The sequence below is a fragment of the Lipotes vexillifer genome, unplaced genomic scaffold, assembly GCF_000442215.2.
Source record: "Lipotes vexillifer unplaced genomic scaffold, Lipotes_vexillifer_v1.1 scaffold229, whole genome shotgun sequence".
Taxonomy (NCBI): Eukaryota; Metazoa; Chordata; class Mammalia; order Artiodactyla; family Lipotidae; genus Lipotes; species Lipotes vexillifer.
The window spans coordinates 327,392-342,166 of record NW_006771155.1 but is presented as its reverse complement, the minus strand read 5'-3'; the positions used below and the strand labels follow the sequence as shown (position 1 = coordinate 342,166).

Below are 14,775 nucleotides of genomic sequence, written 5' to 3'. Positions count from 1 at the left end.
GCAGGGTCTTCATCAGAGCAAGTTTTTAGATCATTTCAAAGTTTATACTAATGGTTGATATGAAGATGAAACTGAAAAATCAGTGTTAGTTCCGAGCTCCAGACCTTAGAACAGCCTTAAAAATTATACGCTTTGCTCCTGATGCCCTGTTTTTCTCTCATGATCTCGTTAATATTCCTTTAATATGTGTGTCTTACCAGCCTTGAGTGTCAAGTTTCCCGGTTCCCTGTAGTTAGAAAGTGAGGTCTAAAGCTGGGAAGTCGAGATGGTAGACCTTCGTCTGTGAGGCTGACAGGATGCCGGAAGAAGTGATGGCTTTAGGAAGAAGGCCCAAATACTGTAGAGCTGAGAAGCATGTTATTTTAAAAATACGATACGAATGTTTATGATGACTATGAATCTAGAAATGTTTATGTCCTATACTAGCTTTTTTATATTGGCAGATATATTTATAGAAAGAGTTTCTTCATTGACAGTGCTAAACGAATGTATTTCTGGCATTTGCAATCTAATATTAAATTCATCTGGAAAATTTTATATATGGAACAATTCATCAACATTTCTAGGTGTTATCATAGTACACTAGGTTCACAAAATCAGTTCGGTAATTTTTTATAGATTGAAGTTTTGTTTCTAACTGAAAAATATTTAAATATTTCTTTTACTCTTTATTCCCATATTATGTGGACTGTTAATACAGATGTTTATTGTATTTAAAAATACAGATTTTAATTATACAATCATAAATATATCTGTGTATTTACAAAGAAAGAACCATACTGTATGTGCAGTTTCACCATACGGAGTATTTTCAAAATATCTTTTATTTTTTTTTAATTTTTTTAATTTTTTAAAATTTTTTATTTATTTATTTTTTTAATTTTTTTTTGCGGTACGCGGGCCTCTCACTGCTGTGGCCTCTCCCGTTGCGGCGCACAGGCTCCGGACGCGCAGGCTCAGCGGCCACGGCTCACGGGCCCAGCCGCTCCGCGGCACGCAGGATCCTCCCAGACCGGGGCACGAACCCGTGTCCCCTGCATCGGCAGGCGACTCTCAACCACTGCGCCACCAGGGAAGCCCCTCAAAATATCTTTTATGCAAACAGAATATTTATTAAACAAAGAAGAATGCTGAGAGGTGTAATTTTTCAGGCTAATTGGATTTTCTGGTTAATTCAGGATTAGGTACAAAAGGTTTCAGTGTTTGTTAGAGATTTTCCTAAATCTGTTCCCACAAAGATGGTGCTGAATCTAAAAACAGACATAAATTAGCTTTGTATAGCGACAGGTAATAATGTTCCCTTTCGTCCAGATCCTCGCTCACTGTTGGTAGACCCTTTTGTGAAGTCCTCCCCTGCCCTGCTGCTGGAATGCGTGGAGTCATTACTTAGCTTCCTTAAAATTCTCTGAAATGCTGCTTTGCCACCTGCTCAGACTCACCACAACTTCCTGTTTAATTTCTTTATTGCTTAGAGCAGCTCCCAAATTAGGAATTTTAGGAGATTTGGGTGCTGATGGCTTATGCTATATAATGGCTTGAATAAGTTTTAGTGAATTTGTCTGAAAACCTAATCTTCAGCATTTATATCATGATTTTCTTTGGTAAAGTATGGATGAAGTTCAGTGTCTTATTTCAGAGCAGTTGGAATTGTCTCTTCAGTGCTGGTATTGTTTATTTTACTTTTTTGTTGTTGTTGTCTTTTGTGATTTGCTCTCAAATTATGTCTCTCTCTTTTTTTTAGTAAATTTATTTATTTGTTTATATTTATTTTTGGCTGCGTTGGGTCTTCGTTGCTGCTCCCGGGCTTTCTTTAGTTGCGTCGAGCGGGGGTTACTCTTCCTTGCAGTGCGCCGGCTTCTCACTGCTGTGGCTTCTCATTGCAGAACACGGGCTCTAGGTGCACGGGCTTCAGTAGTTATAGCACAGGGCTCAGTAGTTGTGGCACGCAGGCTCAGTAGTTGTGGCTCGCGGGCTCTAGAGCGCAGGCTCAGTAGTTGTGGCTCGCGGGCTCTAGAGCGCAGGCTCAGTAGTTGTGGTGCAAGGCTTAATTGCTCGGCGGCATGTGGGATCTTCCCAGACCAGGGCTCAAACCCGTGTCCCCTGCATTAGCAGGCGGATTCTTAACCACTGCACCACCAGGGAAGCCCTATTTTACTTTTTAAATTTAGGGCAATGTGGTTTCTGAACTTGAGTTAGGACAGATGTGGCTTTTAAGATTTGGGATCTGCTGCTGTGTAGCTGTATGTCCGTGGGCAAGTCCCCTAATTGCTGAGCCTCAGTTTTCTTACCTCTAAAAGTGAACTGAGAATTGTTGTTATATTTAATGAAATACTGTGTGTGGAACTCCTTGTGTGTCTGGCACAGGGAAGCCCCAAGCACGATACTAGTTCTGTTCTCTCCAAGTCTTATAGTTGCTGGCAGTCTTAGAGATTAGAATGCCCAGGCACAGTATGGTTAAGGGTTTCACTGCTCTTTCAGAACCCTTAGTTTTCTAAAACTTGACGTTTTAAGTTTATATATATATATTAAAAATCACTAAAATCTTTCTTAGACCTTGAATCATAGGAGATGAACATTTTAAGTGGTTTGTGGATTTTTAAACAATTTTCAAAATTATTTTTAAATGTTTTTATAAAGTAGAAAGCTGTACCTTTACTTATTTGAGTGTGAAGGTGAACTTTGTATTCCTTTTGATAATAATTATTAGTAGAATTGGTGGTATATTTTTTTGCACAGAAACTGGAGTGATTAATATCTCTACCTAATTTCGGAAAGGCAGTCTCATGGGTGGCAGATCTACTTAATCAAAGCAACTGGCAGGTATATTTAGTGGCTTTGCTTTCGAAGCCTGGCTAGCCAAATTACTGTCAGATTCTGCATTTTCTATATCCCCCTGCCCAGAATGCATAATCTAGTATTAACAGTATTTGACTCCTGAAAAATTAGTTAAAACAGTTGACTGTTTTGAGACAATCAAGATAGGTGTATCTGGTGACTTAATCATTAGAAGACAAAAGCGAAAAAGCTGGTAAACTGGAACTGACATTTCATTTAAATAGCTAAAATAAATAATAAAAGACTCAATATAAGAATAGATGTACATGAAATCGAACATATTTATAGTAAGCCCTTAATAATCTCTGCCTGTGTTGAACAGGAAATGTATTGATGTGAGATCTGTAGGTGGAATAATAAAATAGTTTTTCTCTCTCCCCTCGTTAATCTATTTTTTATTCTTTAAACTTACCTTAGTAGTTGCTTGGCATTTTAGTTCCATTCCAGTTCTTGGACTGTCCTTTGCTTGAGCATATAAAGTACTAAAGGGGTAGTGGGAAGTAAAGAAAAGGGTTCTGATGATCTGCAGAAATGGTCATCATCGCCACATATGGAGAGTTGTTTGTATTAAGATTGAATCTTATTTCAGTAATATTTTAATTCGTGACATCCCTGGGAGTGATGAGATCAGCAGTGCTCTTTTGGGTAGTTTTGTTAGTTTGACTTTTTCCTTTATAATCAGCTGTAAATAAAGACAGCCATATTTAGGCAAACTTACGAAGTTTTTCAACTACAGTGTCCTTTAGCTTTCCTTTCTTTGTGTTTTCCTCCTCTGAATAGCATTTGGGAAACTATCTTCTGTTTCTGCTTTCTAGGATCATCTTCTTCTCAAATCTTTCTACTAAATCAAAACAGGAAAGAATAAAAGTTGTTTTGATTTTATTTGATTGACTACGTACATATTTATAAAGTCACAGGATTTATATGAAAAATACAATTTGATGAAAAATGCAATCAGAATTTGGTGAAAAATGCAAACTCCTCTCTCAAGAAATGCACATTTACATCAAATTTTGCTCTAATTTCAAGGTATCCAGAAACCCAGATTCTTAAAGTGAAAGTTCTGGGCAAAGTAATTATGGAGTGAAAATTGATAAATCTTCTTTAAGGAAATTTAGGCATAAATGTCTAATTAGATGGAAATTTGGGAGAGGAGCTAGATCTGCTTGAAATTACATTTGGGTCAAACCTGAAGGCAGAATTAATCGAGATCTCTTAGGATGACTGCTCTTACTCTCTTTGGCATGCCTTCTCTTCTCCATGAGAAGAGCACCTTATTCTAACTGCTGCGGGTCTTTTCTCAGAAACTCTCGATATTAGAAAGTAAATGCTTTATCATCTATCATTAACTTCCTCCTGGAATCAAGAGCCTGCTTTAATTTACCATCGATCTGTTTATCAGGCTCCTTTCCGAGGATCTAGTGACAGCCGTAGACCATCTTTTCAAGAAAATGCCTGCATGTGTATTCATGCATATGGTACCACTGGGCTCACAATCCACATAAAACTCTTTACATCCACTTCTCTTTCACCTTTTTCCTGCCCTTTTCTCACCTTTTCCTTTTCTAAGACAAGTTGGTCTCTTCTTTACCTTTCTTATAAACTTGACCTGTCCTTCTGCCTCATGATTCTAGATGCACTTGGCTTTATTTTACCCTTTTCTGCTTTAATTCCTGTCTGTTAGTCAGGACTTAGTGGTAGAAACCCAACTGTGCCTAGTTTAGGCAAAAGGGAATTTACTGGCTCATGTAACCAAACTAGAGGAAGGGTTTATTCATGTAGGCATTAGGGGTGATTGGAACTAAGGCCTTCTCACTGTCAGGATTCCTTTTATCCTTTCTCTCTTATCTCTCGTTCCCCTTCCATGACTCTGTCATTCTTCCAAACAGACTTCTTCCACATGGCTGTAGACAAGTTGCTGGCAAGTGCTAGGGTCACGTCCTTAGTTTTTCTATTAGAGCATCTATTTAGAGCATCTATTTTTCCTCCCTTAGTTCTAATTCAGAAAATCTTGGAGAAGGAATTGGCTTGGCTTGGGTTATGCTTATGCTTATGACCAGGGGCACGGTTGGATCATATACCCAAACTGCGTAGTTGGAATTTGAGTAGAAACAGATCCCCTACAGAAGTAGCAGACGTGCTGTTCCCAGAATAAGGGAGAGGTGCCAGGCAGGCAAATAATAGTTGTCGACCATATCGTCGTCTTCTGAGGTCTTCCCACTTCACACCCATTCTGTGCCAGGTCAGTTATCTAGTGCCATGAAGGCCAGGGGAAGAGCTGGCCAGGACAGAGTTATCAGACTGATTCTAGTCCAGCGTTGAAAGAGCAAAGTAATATTCCCTTTGTGCATGTCCCACTCTCTTCAGATTGTAGTCTTTAAAGCCAAAGACTGTATCCTACCCATTTCTGCCAGCAAACTTCTGACAACAAATAATAAAGAATCTGTATAATGAAGGCAATACTGATTTAAAAAAATAAGCAACTTAATATGCTTAACATATGTCTACAGTTGATAAGAGGTGAACTTGTGATGGTTAATTTTAGGTGTCAGCTTGGCTGGACCATGGTGTCCAGATACTTGGTCAAACATTATTCTGGATGTTTCTGTGAAGGTGTTTTTTGGATGAGATTAACATGTAAATTGGCGGACCTTGAGTAAAGCATGTTGTCCTCCATTATGTGGGTGGGCCTCATCCAATCGGTTGGAGGCCTTAATAGAACAGAGAATAGAACCTCCCCTTGGTAAGAAGGAATTCTGCCACCAGACCGCTCTTGAACTTGAACTGCTATGTTTCCCTTCGTCTCCAGCCTGCCAGACTGCTCTGTAGATTTTGGACTTGCCAAGCCTTCACCATTGCATGAGCCAATTCCTTAAAATAAATCTTTTTCTATATCTGTCTGTCTGTCTGTCTGTCTATACATCTCTTCTTGTATCTGTTTCTCTGGAGAACCCTAATGTACAGGTTGTAGCTGCTGACTGCTCCACGCTTCTATCATCACAGTTAGATCCAGAAGAAAGACCTGAAGTTCGTATGTGAAATCCTTTGCAGGGACGGCTCACCTTAGCTTAATTAAGTCTTGTGCTTGTCTCTGGACCAATTCCTCTGGTAGGTAGGTTGAGCACTCTGATGTGTCAGCACTGTATTTATTGCCAGCCCATCACAAAGAAGGTGTGAGGTGTGCAGGGTAGTATGATTGGCAGTACCACCAGAGTCCCAGCATTCGGGGGAGGGCAGATAACCAAAGAAAGGGCTGCGGTGGTGCTCGCACCTGAAACGAAGGCTTGCTAGGCAGTCAAAACAATATGTGTTCATATGGCACAATTATTTGCTACACATTGGAATATATCTATCTTTTGGAATATGGAATGAGTGTATTCTTTATGTTTTAGAATTCGTAGATACTGTGTAACATCAATCGCATATAAATTTCTTCACTTCTGTAGACCAGTTCTGATGGACTTTAATGCGTGAAATTTCCAGTTTGTGATTTTAAGTCTTAGACGTGTTTAAAGATTAAAGTCACAGTGTCAGTTGACTTGAGATACTGGAAATTTCTCTCTCTGTCTCTTTAGATGTATGTATGCATGCATGCATGCATGTGCATTTGTATGGATGTGTGTATGTATCTGTACACACGTGTGTACATATGTATGTAGGCATGTGTATGTATGCGTGTGCATGTGTGTATGCATGTGTATGTACACACGCATGTGTGCATGTGTATTGCGCATGTATGTGTGCATATGTGCATGCGTGTGTATGTATGTATACACACATGCATAATTTTAGTATGATTGTCATAGAGTAGCAGTAGAAAAAGATGGTTGGAAAGATGGCATAATTTTAAGACTCATTTAAAAATGTGTTCATTAAAAATGTTCTGTGTTTTCACCCTGTTTCCTTCCTAGGAAAGAATTTGCTAATCTAGGTGACATATCAACAAAAACAACAGATGTGAAAACATTTTTGCATTTTTGTTGAGAAAAATCTCATCTGTATGCATAGAATATCTTTAGCAATTGCTTCAGTAAATGCCAGACAGATGGTTTAAACTCAGGATGACTCCTTGAACAATTTTATCACAACAGTTATTTTGAAACGTGTTATAACAACACTTGAGCTCACATTTCTGGAGAATCATGAATGTAACTTGGTACATTAAAGGGAGAGGGAAAGGACTAGGCTTCTAAACCAGAGAAATTTGTGTCTCGGAGCCTTTCTACAAGATGCTTGACTTCTGAAGCCCTCTTTCCGTAACCTATGGTTGAATACTACCTGTCCGCGTACCGCAAAAACAAACAAACAAAAAACAGTTAAAAATAATTATATCAAAATTCTGACCTTGTTTGATTTTTAAAAAATATTTATTTATTTGGTTGTGCTGAGTCTTAGTTGCGGCAGGCGTGGGCTTCTTAGTTGCTGTACGTGGGCTCCTTGTTGCAGCTCACAGGCTCCTTAGTTGTGGCATGTGAACTCTTAGTTGCAGCATGCATGTGGGATCTAGTTCCCGACCAGGGTTTGAACCCAGGCCCCCTGCATTGGGAGCATGGAGTCTTAACCACTGGACCACCAGGGAAGTCCCCTAACCTTGTTTGATTGAGTTGTGAGTTTAGCCAGTTACTTTTTTAATGGAACCCCAATTTTACTTGAAAGAGTGACTGACAGACTGCTTATTCACAGCAGGGCATTTGTTAGACATTTTCTGAAAAATGAACAAAGTAAGGCCATTGCTTTAAAAAAAATTGATTTTTGTTGCAAATGATAAAAATCAAGCTTTCAGGTGAAAATTAGAATCTTGAAAACTTGTATCTGCCACCGTGAGCTTATAGTTTTTCAATTTCAAGACTTTCCTGATGAAAGCAGTGGTGATGTTAAAGATTTTGTATTTGTTATTTGTTTTTGATACTGTGTAGTGAAATGTTCCAACATTTGGAAAATAAGATAAGCCTAACTCAGTGAATTAATAGTTTTCAAATGACCAATGCATGATGGATACAAGAGTCATTCAGAGGCAAGATAGACCAATGGATTTTAATGTGACAAAGTACAAATCGTTAATTGATGTGATTTTAGATTCCACATTGCAACTAATCTTTAAGAAACTGCTACTCATTGAGTTTTGGAGAAATGTTAAAGAATGTCCACAATTATCTGAAAAGCTTATTAAAATAATTCTCCTTTTATTGTCTGCATGTCTGTATAAGACCATTTTTTCTATATGTGCTTCAGCCAGAACAACATACTGCAAGAGATTTAATGTGGAAGCAGGTATGAGAATCCAGATAATGAGGAGATTTGAAACTGTGAGACAGTGCTGTTTTCCTCACTGATGTTTTTGGGGGAGGCTATCATTATTTTTCTAAATACATAATTCATATTAACATGCAACATGTTCATTATTTTTAAATAAATTTAACAAATAATTTAAAAATTTCTTAGTTTTAACTTCTAATACTAAATATCAGTAGATATGATACTGAACAGGAATAAAAGCTCTTTTGTATCCCAGGTAATTTTTAAGAGGGTAAAGGGGCTCTGGGATCAAAAAGTTTGAGAATGCTGTTTTGGTGAAAGGGTCTGCATTTAGCTAAGGGAAAGTAGTATCTGACTGAGGCCTCACAAGATTCTTCTCCTTAGAATCTAATGCCTTTATTTATAGGTTCAGGGTGTATGTTAGTGGTTTAGCGTTTGATGATGATAACATTTTTTGGTAAAATGTTTTAAAATTTGGCCAGAGACATTTTGGCTAAACTCTATTTCAGTTAGAGAGGTGAATTCTTTGTTAAAATCTATTATCAGTTAATTTGGTAGGCATATATAGTCAGTGGTGTTTTAACAATACATAGAATTAAATTTAATTTTTTTGTTGTAAGCATATATGCAGTGTTATGAACTATAGTAATATTAAAATGTTGGAAATTTCTTGCATTAGAAATTGTTCATACTTATATAAAAAATTATATATAGTATACATAAAGTCCCATCCCCATAAAGAGGGCACAACATGAACACACTCAGTTTCAAGATCTGAAAACCTTGACTATGCAAAAATAGAAATGACAAGAAGTGTGTCTCTAGTAAGGATGGAAAAGAGGAAGATTTCCCGTAGCCAGACTGTTTGAAATATTTTTTTGTGCTGAAGTTAGAAAATGGAAAGCTTATCAAAGGGGCTGGGACGGGGGGAAGTCTGCCTTCTGAATCTGTTCTTCCTTAGGCAGAGTGAGAGACGCCTCAATCAGTGCTGGGACTGTTTTTCAGTACTTTCATATAAGATGAATTAACACCATTTCTCTTCTTTTATCTGTTTAGCTTGTTGAACTAAAATTTGAAGCAAGTTCAGGCAAGGAGATAATTAATGTGAGTCTTAGGGAGTAAATAAATATATAGTTTTTAATGCACTGAAACCTCAATCAGTTATTCTGGGGGATAGAAATATTTGCCTAATTGAATATCCAGTATCTATGTTTCATTCACCACCTGTTAAAGGTTTTCTATGTGCTAGAAGAGATGCCACGTCTAGTCTGGTTTCTGCCTTTAAGGAGCTCATAGATTAGAGTATTTCACTCTGCTCTCCAGCAGTAGTAAAACTAGTGTATGAAAGATTATTGAACCTTCCTTCAAAGAATCAGACGTTTGTAGTCATCATTATTATTACTATTAGTTGTCTGTATAGTACATAATATATTTGTTAGTTCATAGTGTCTCCAGGACATACTCAGTGTTACTTTTGGAGGGAAAAAAAATAATTGTACTGTCAGGTGTCATTTGTCTAATTCTGCTAAAAAAATGTTGAAAAATTCCAGGTAACAGTTTTGGTTAGATAGGCTCTAATTACTATAATTTTTTTTAATGTATATGTTTACTTTTCTTTTTGTCTGATTAAAAAAAAATACATCTAAACCAAAACACTTGTTTCTCCTACTCTGTGATCTCTTTATCTCTGTGTTCATTATTCTGACATTCACTTAAAATCCTATGGATGTGGACTTATTTTGGTGACTCTATCCTCTGAATTTTACTTATCAATTCTTGGCCTCTTAATGAGAGCCCAGAGCATATGTCTGGCCTTCTTTATCTCTTTTTTTTTAATATATATAAATGTATTTTTTGTGTGTGGCTGTTTTGGGTCTTTGTTGCTGAGCGCAGGCTTTCTCTAGTTGCAGCGAGCAGGGGCTACTCTTCGTTGCGGTGTGCGGGCTTCTCATTGCGGTGGCTTCTCTTGTTGCAGAGCATGGGCTCTAGGCACGTGGGCTTCAGTAGTTGTGGCTCGCAGGCTCTAGAGCGCGGGCTCAGTAGCTGTGGCTTATGGGCTCTAGAGTGCAGGCTCAGTGGCGCACGGGCTTAGTTGCTCCGCGGCATGTGGGAATCTTCCTGGACCAGAGCTCGAACCCGTGTCCCCTGTACTGACAGGTGGATTCTTAACCACTGTGCCACCAGGGAAGTCCCGTGGCCTTTTTTATCTTTTTGTCTAATGCTTCTCCACAGATGAAGACCAGAGTTGTGTTAGTTAGAATCTCATAAGTACCCAAGCACGTAATCTAGTGGAAGGTTGTCAGTGGGGGGAGTTCATCCTCCCTGTCTCTTTGGGAAACCAGTTGAGCTGGGGCGGGTGTCCCATCCCTGGCTCTGGGAGAGCAGACAGGTGTGGCACTTGTAGGCAGAAATGTATGTGAAGGTCATTTAAAAGAAAAAATGGTGGGTGTGTCTTGGCAGTTATTTTATAGTTCCCAAGTGATTGTGATTTTTTTTGTTACTTCAGCATACTGAAGAACCATGAAATGAACCTTGAGAATTCTTTTTTTGCTTAAAATTACCTAGTGTCCCATATTTACAGGTGCTCAGTGACTTGGGGTATTGAATCAAGGAATCTGTTTCCTAGTGGAACACACTTGCGCACTGTTAATCATCCTGTTTTATTTTGCATTGCAAACTTAGCTGGAGAGCTGGCAGCATTTTGAGCTTGGAATTTTGGTAGTGTCATGGCGAGGCAGCCGTACTTACCAAACCAAAAGTCACAACATTTGTTCTGATGAGTGTAAGTGAGAATGTACTTCTGGGGATGAGTGGGAGGTAATATTTTAAATCTGAACTGCGTTAAATGGTTGCCGTGCTCATGGAGAGGAGAGCATTATTTATTTAGGTAAGTATTTATTGCTTGCTTTTGCTGTGACGGGCATGATTTAGAAATTACGGAACAGTATTCTCAAATCTTTCACTGGAAATAGGCAAAATGAAATTAAAGTGGAATAACGTAGCACTTAATATTTCTTGTTAGTGTTTTTCTGTTTTATTTTATTTTATTTTTTGCGGTACGCGGGCCTCCCACTGTTGTGGCCTCTCCCGTTGTGGAGCACAGGCTCCGGACGCGCAGGCTCAGTGGCCATGGCTCCGCGGCATGTGGGATCTTCCCGGACCGGGGCACGAACCATGTCCCCTGCATCGGCAGACAGACTCTCAACCACTGCGCCACCAGGGAAGCCCATGTGCCAGTTCTTAAATTTGAAAATATTTTACACTGTGTTAATAGAGTATTTATTAAACACAGCTGTAAGATATGATTACTGTTACTTGTACTTGGTAGGGACAGTATAGGTAGTGAGTAATAGCCTGGACTTTGAAATCAAACAGACCTAGTTTTAAATCTTGGTTCAGCAACTCCCTTGTGAGGAGGGAGGAATCATGAAACTCCTGGGTGCTGAGGACACTAATGACATGAGAGAGTCAAGTGCCTCAAACAGAGTATATGCTTAGTAAATATTCATTGCTATGTAGTATTTTTTTATTGCTAAAGTAAAATTTTATTTTACAAAAGACAGTTCTAAACTCTGTGGGTTTCTATAAACTCTGTGGGTTTCTATTTGAGACCGTTCAAAAGAGATTTTCTAAATTCTAAGGACGCAAGCAAAAATTTTTAAGAAATGCATAGTTGGCACATTGGGTTAGAATCAGTTTATTTGGGTATGTGTTTTATGTATTTTGTGTACTATATTGGGCCTCTTGTAACGTATCTGTGGGCCCAGGGCATTTATTCCCGTTTCTCAGCCTGTAGGGATAATGTTATTCTCTTAGGCAGGTTTTTTTTTTTTTTAACATGACATTAGTCACTACATTTATATGTTATATTTGATAATCCTTTGTCAGTTTTAATGTTCTTATGGAAAGCTGATGTGATACAGTTTTGGGGGGAGAGCCTATGATGTAAAGTCTGGGAAATACACTTCACTGCTTTGAGCCTTGCTTCTCATTCCTGAGTTGCAAAGCCTCTCAAGGACAGGGATTTATTTGTCTGTTACTTTTTTCTATCCTGTCTATCAGGATGTATTGAACATTTCTTGAATGAGTAAGTGAATGAAGGAGAGCATAAAAGGCTCTAGTTAAATCAAAAGACATTAACGAGTATGACTTCTCAGTTCCGTTTCTTAATTAACATTGTGTTGTCAAACAGAAATCTTACTTTATTCACTGGCACAATCCCTTTTCTTGTTTTTCCAATTTAGTCTATAATGTACTTCCAAAGAAGACATGAATTTTTGTATGGTTTACTTTTTATAGTTCATAACTAATAACTCTTTCTAAGAATTCAATATTATAACTTTCATAAAAGTTTTTCCCATTAATCAAGTATAGAGGCAGCATAGTATAAGAGAGGCAAAGAGCCAGATTGCCTGGGTTCAAAGTTTAGATCGATCACTTTCTAGTTGTCCAAACCTGGTCAAGTACCCAAACTTTTCTGGAACTATTTCCCCATCTGTAAAATGGGAATAATAGTAGTACCTATGTCATAGGTTTTTATGAAGATTAGTTGGATTTATATAAGTTCTTAGAATAGTGTCTGGTCCACAAATATACTGCTAAGTGTTTTCTATGTTTATGTGTAGGTATACTCTTATTACTTTGATCTCAAACATATCCATAGAGCTATATATTTTTGACATTTTAATTAAAAATAGAAGAAAAATAGCAAAAGCCTATTTTAATTATGTAGGAAATAAAGTTTACTTAGTAAGTGAATGGCTGAATGTATGTCATAGAAATATAATTATCTATCTGATCAAAATATTAAAGGTAGAACTTAATTACTGTGGTTATTTGATGTAGAAACTTACATGTGTATCTACATTTGGTTCTTTTCCATGAAGTGATGTAAGGCTATGTTTTCTGGATAAGCATTTTTCTGAGACCATAAGTCAGGATATTTGAAGATAGAATCTGCAGTGTCTTCCCTGTATTTCAGAGAGGTTTGGACACATCAAATTAAACAGTAGTTTTTTTCTTCTCTTCCAGTTGTATCGAGATGCAGTTGACATACAGCACTGTGTATGTTTCTGTATAGCATAATGATTTGACTTACATACATAATGAAATGATGACCACAGTAAGTTTAGTGAACATCCATCACCTCATGTAGATACAAAATTAAAAAAAAGAAAAAAAAAAGTTTGATGAGAACTCTTAGGACTTACTCTCTTAACTTTCATAGGTAACATACAGCAGCATTAATTATATTAACCATGCTGTTCATTGCATCCCTACTACTTGTTTATCTTATAGATGGAAGTTTGTGCCTTTTGACCCCCTCCATCCGGTTCGCCCTCTCCTCACAGCACCCTCTTCCTGCCTCTGGTGACCACAAATCTGATCTCTTTTTCTATGAGTTTGTTTTTTGGAGTATAATTGACCTACAGCACTATGTTAGTTCCTGTTGCACAACATAGTGACTTGATATTTCTATACATTACAAAATGGTCACCACTAGGGGCTTCCCTGCTGGCGCAGTGGTTAAGAACCCGCCTGCCAATGCAGGGGACACGGGTTCAAGCCCTGGTCCAGGAAGATCCCACATGCCGTGGAGCAACTAAGCCCGTGCGCCACAACTACTGAGCCTGCGTTCTAGAGCCCGAGAGCCACAACTACTGAGCCTGCGCTCTAGAGCCTGTGAGCCACAACTACTGAGCCTGTGCTCTAGAGCCTGTGAGTTACAACTACTGAGCCCATGTGACACAACTACTGAAGCCCATGCTCTGCAACAAGAGAAGCCACTGAAGTGAGAAGCCCGCTCGCTGCAACTAGAGAAAGCCTGCACGCAGCAACAAAGACCCAACACAGCCAAAAAAAAAATTAATTAATTAATTAAAAAAAATAATCACCACTAAACAATAGTTTTTTAATACCCACTGTGAACTATCGGCTTTAATAGAACTGTTAGATTTTTTTCATACATATTAAATATTTTAATCATTTTTTATTTAGAAAGGAAAACACTGATGGAAAAGAATAAAATAAAACAAAAACCATAACTATAGATTTAATGGAATAATTAAATAATTCATGCATTCAGTAAATATTTGTTGAGCACCAGCTGTGTACCTTGTATCGTGCAAGGTTCTGGGGATTTGATGGTGAGCAAAGAGCATATCTTTTAATAGAGCCCTACTTTATGAATGCGTACAGGATACCTGTGTAGAACAGTGGATCATATCTGTTGCTTCCCTATTATCTCCCATAAGAAAATTTTAATTGGACATTCCCTGACCTTGGGGGTTGTTAAAAGTACCTGCAGAGAATTGCCGGAAACCTTGTAGAAGTGTGTAGGCGCCGTTACTGTAACCGTGGAGGAGCTGTGTAGGAGATTCTAATATGGCTCTGGTAGTGTAGGTGGTGGCGATTTTAGTTAAGGAATTTATTTGATGTAAAAACTGCCAGTCTAGTGTCATTCTCTTAGTCTATATTGGCTTCTTTTAAAACTGGAGCCAGGGCTTCCCTGGTGGCGCAGTGGTTGAGAGTCCGCCTGCCGATGCAGGGGACACGGGTTCGTGCCCCGGTCCGGGAAGGTCCCACACGCCACGGAGCAGCTGGGCCCGTGAGCCATGGCCGCTGCGCCTGCGCGTCCGGAGCCTGTGCTCCGCAACGGGAGAGGCCACAACAGTGAGAGGCCCA

General features: G+C 38.5%; 1 protein-coding gene across 6 annotated transcripts in view; it reads left to right on the top strand.

Moving 5' to 3' along the window:
- The window catches only part of ARHGAP12 (Rho GTPase activating protein 12), a 94,048-nt gene that overhangs the window by 10,157 nt on the left and 69,116 nt on the right, over positions 1 to 14,775 (top strand). The gene's annotated exons all lie outside the window — the stretch shown is intronic.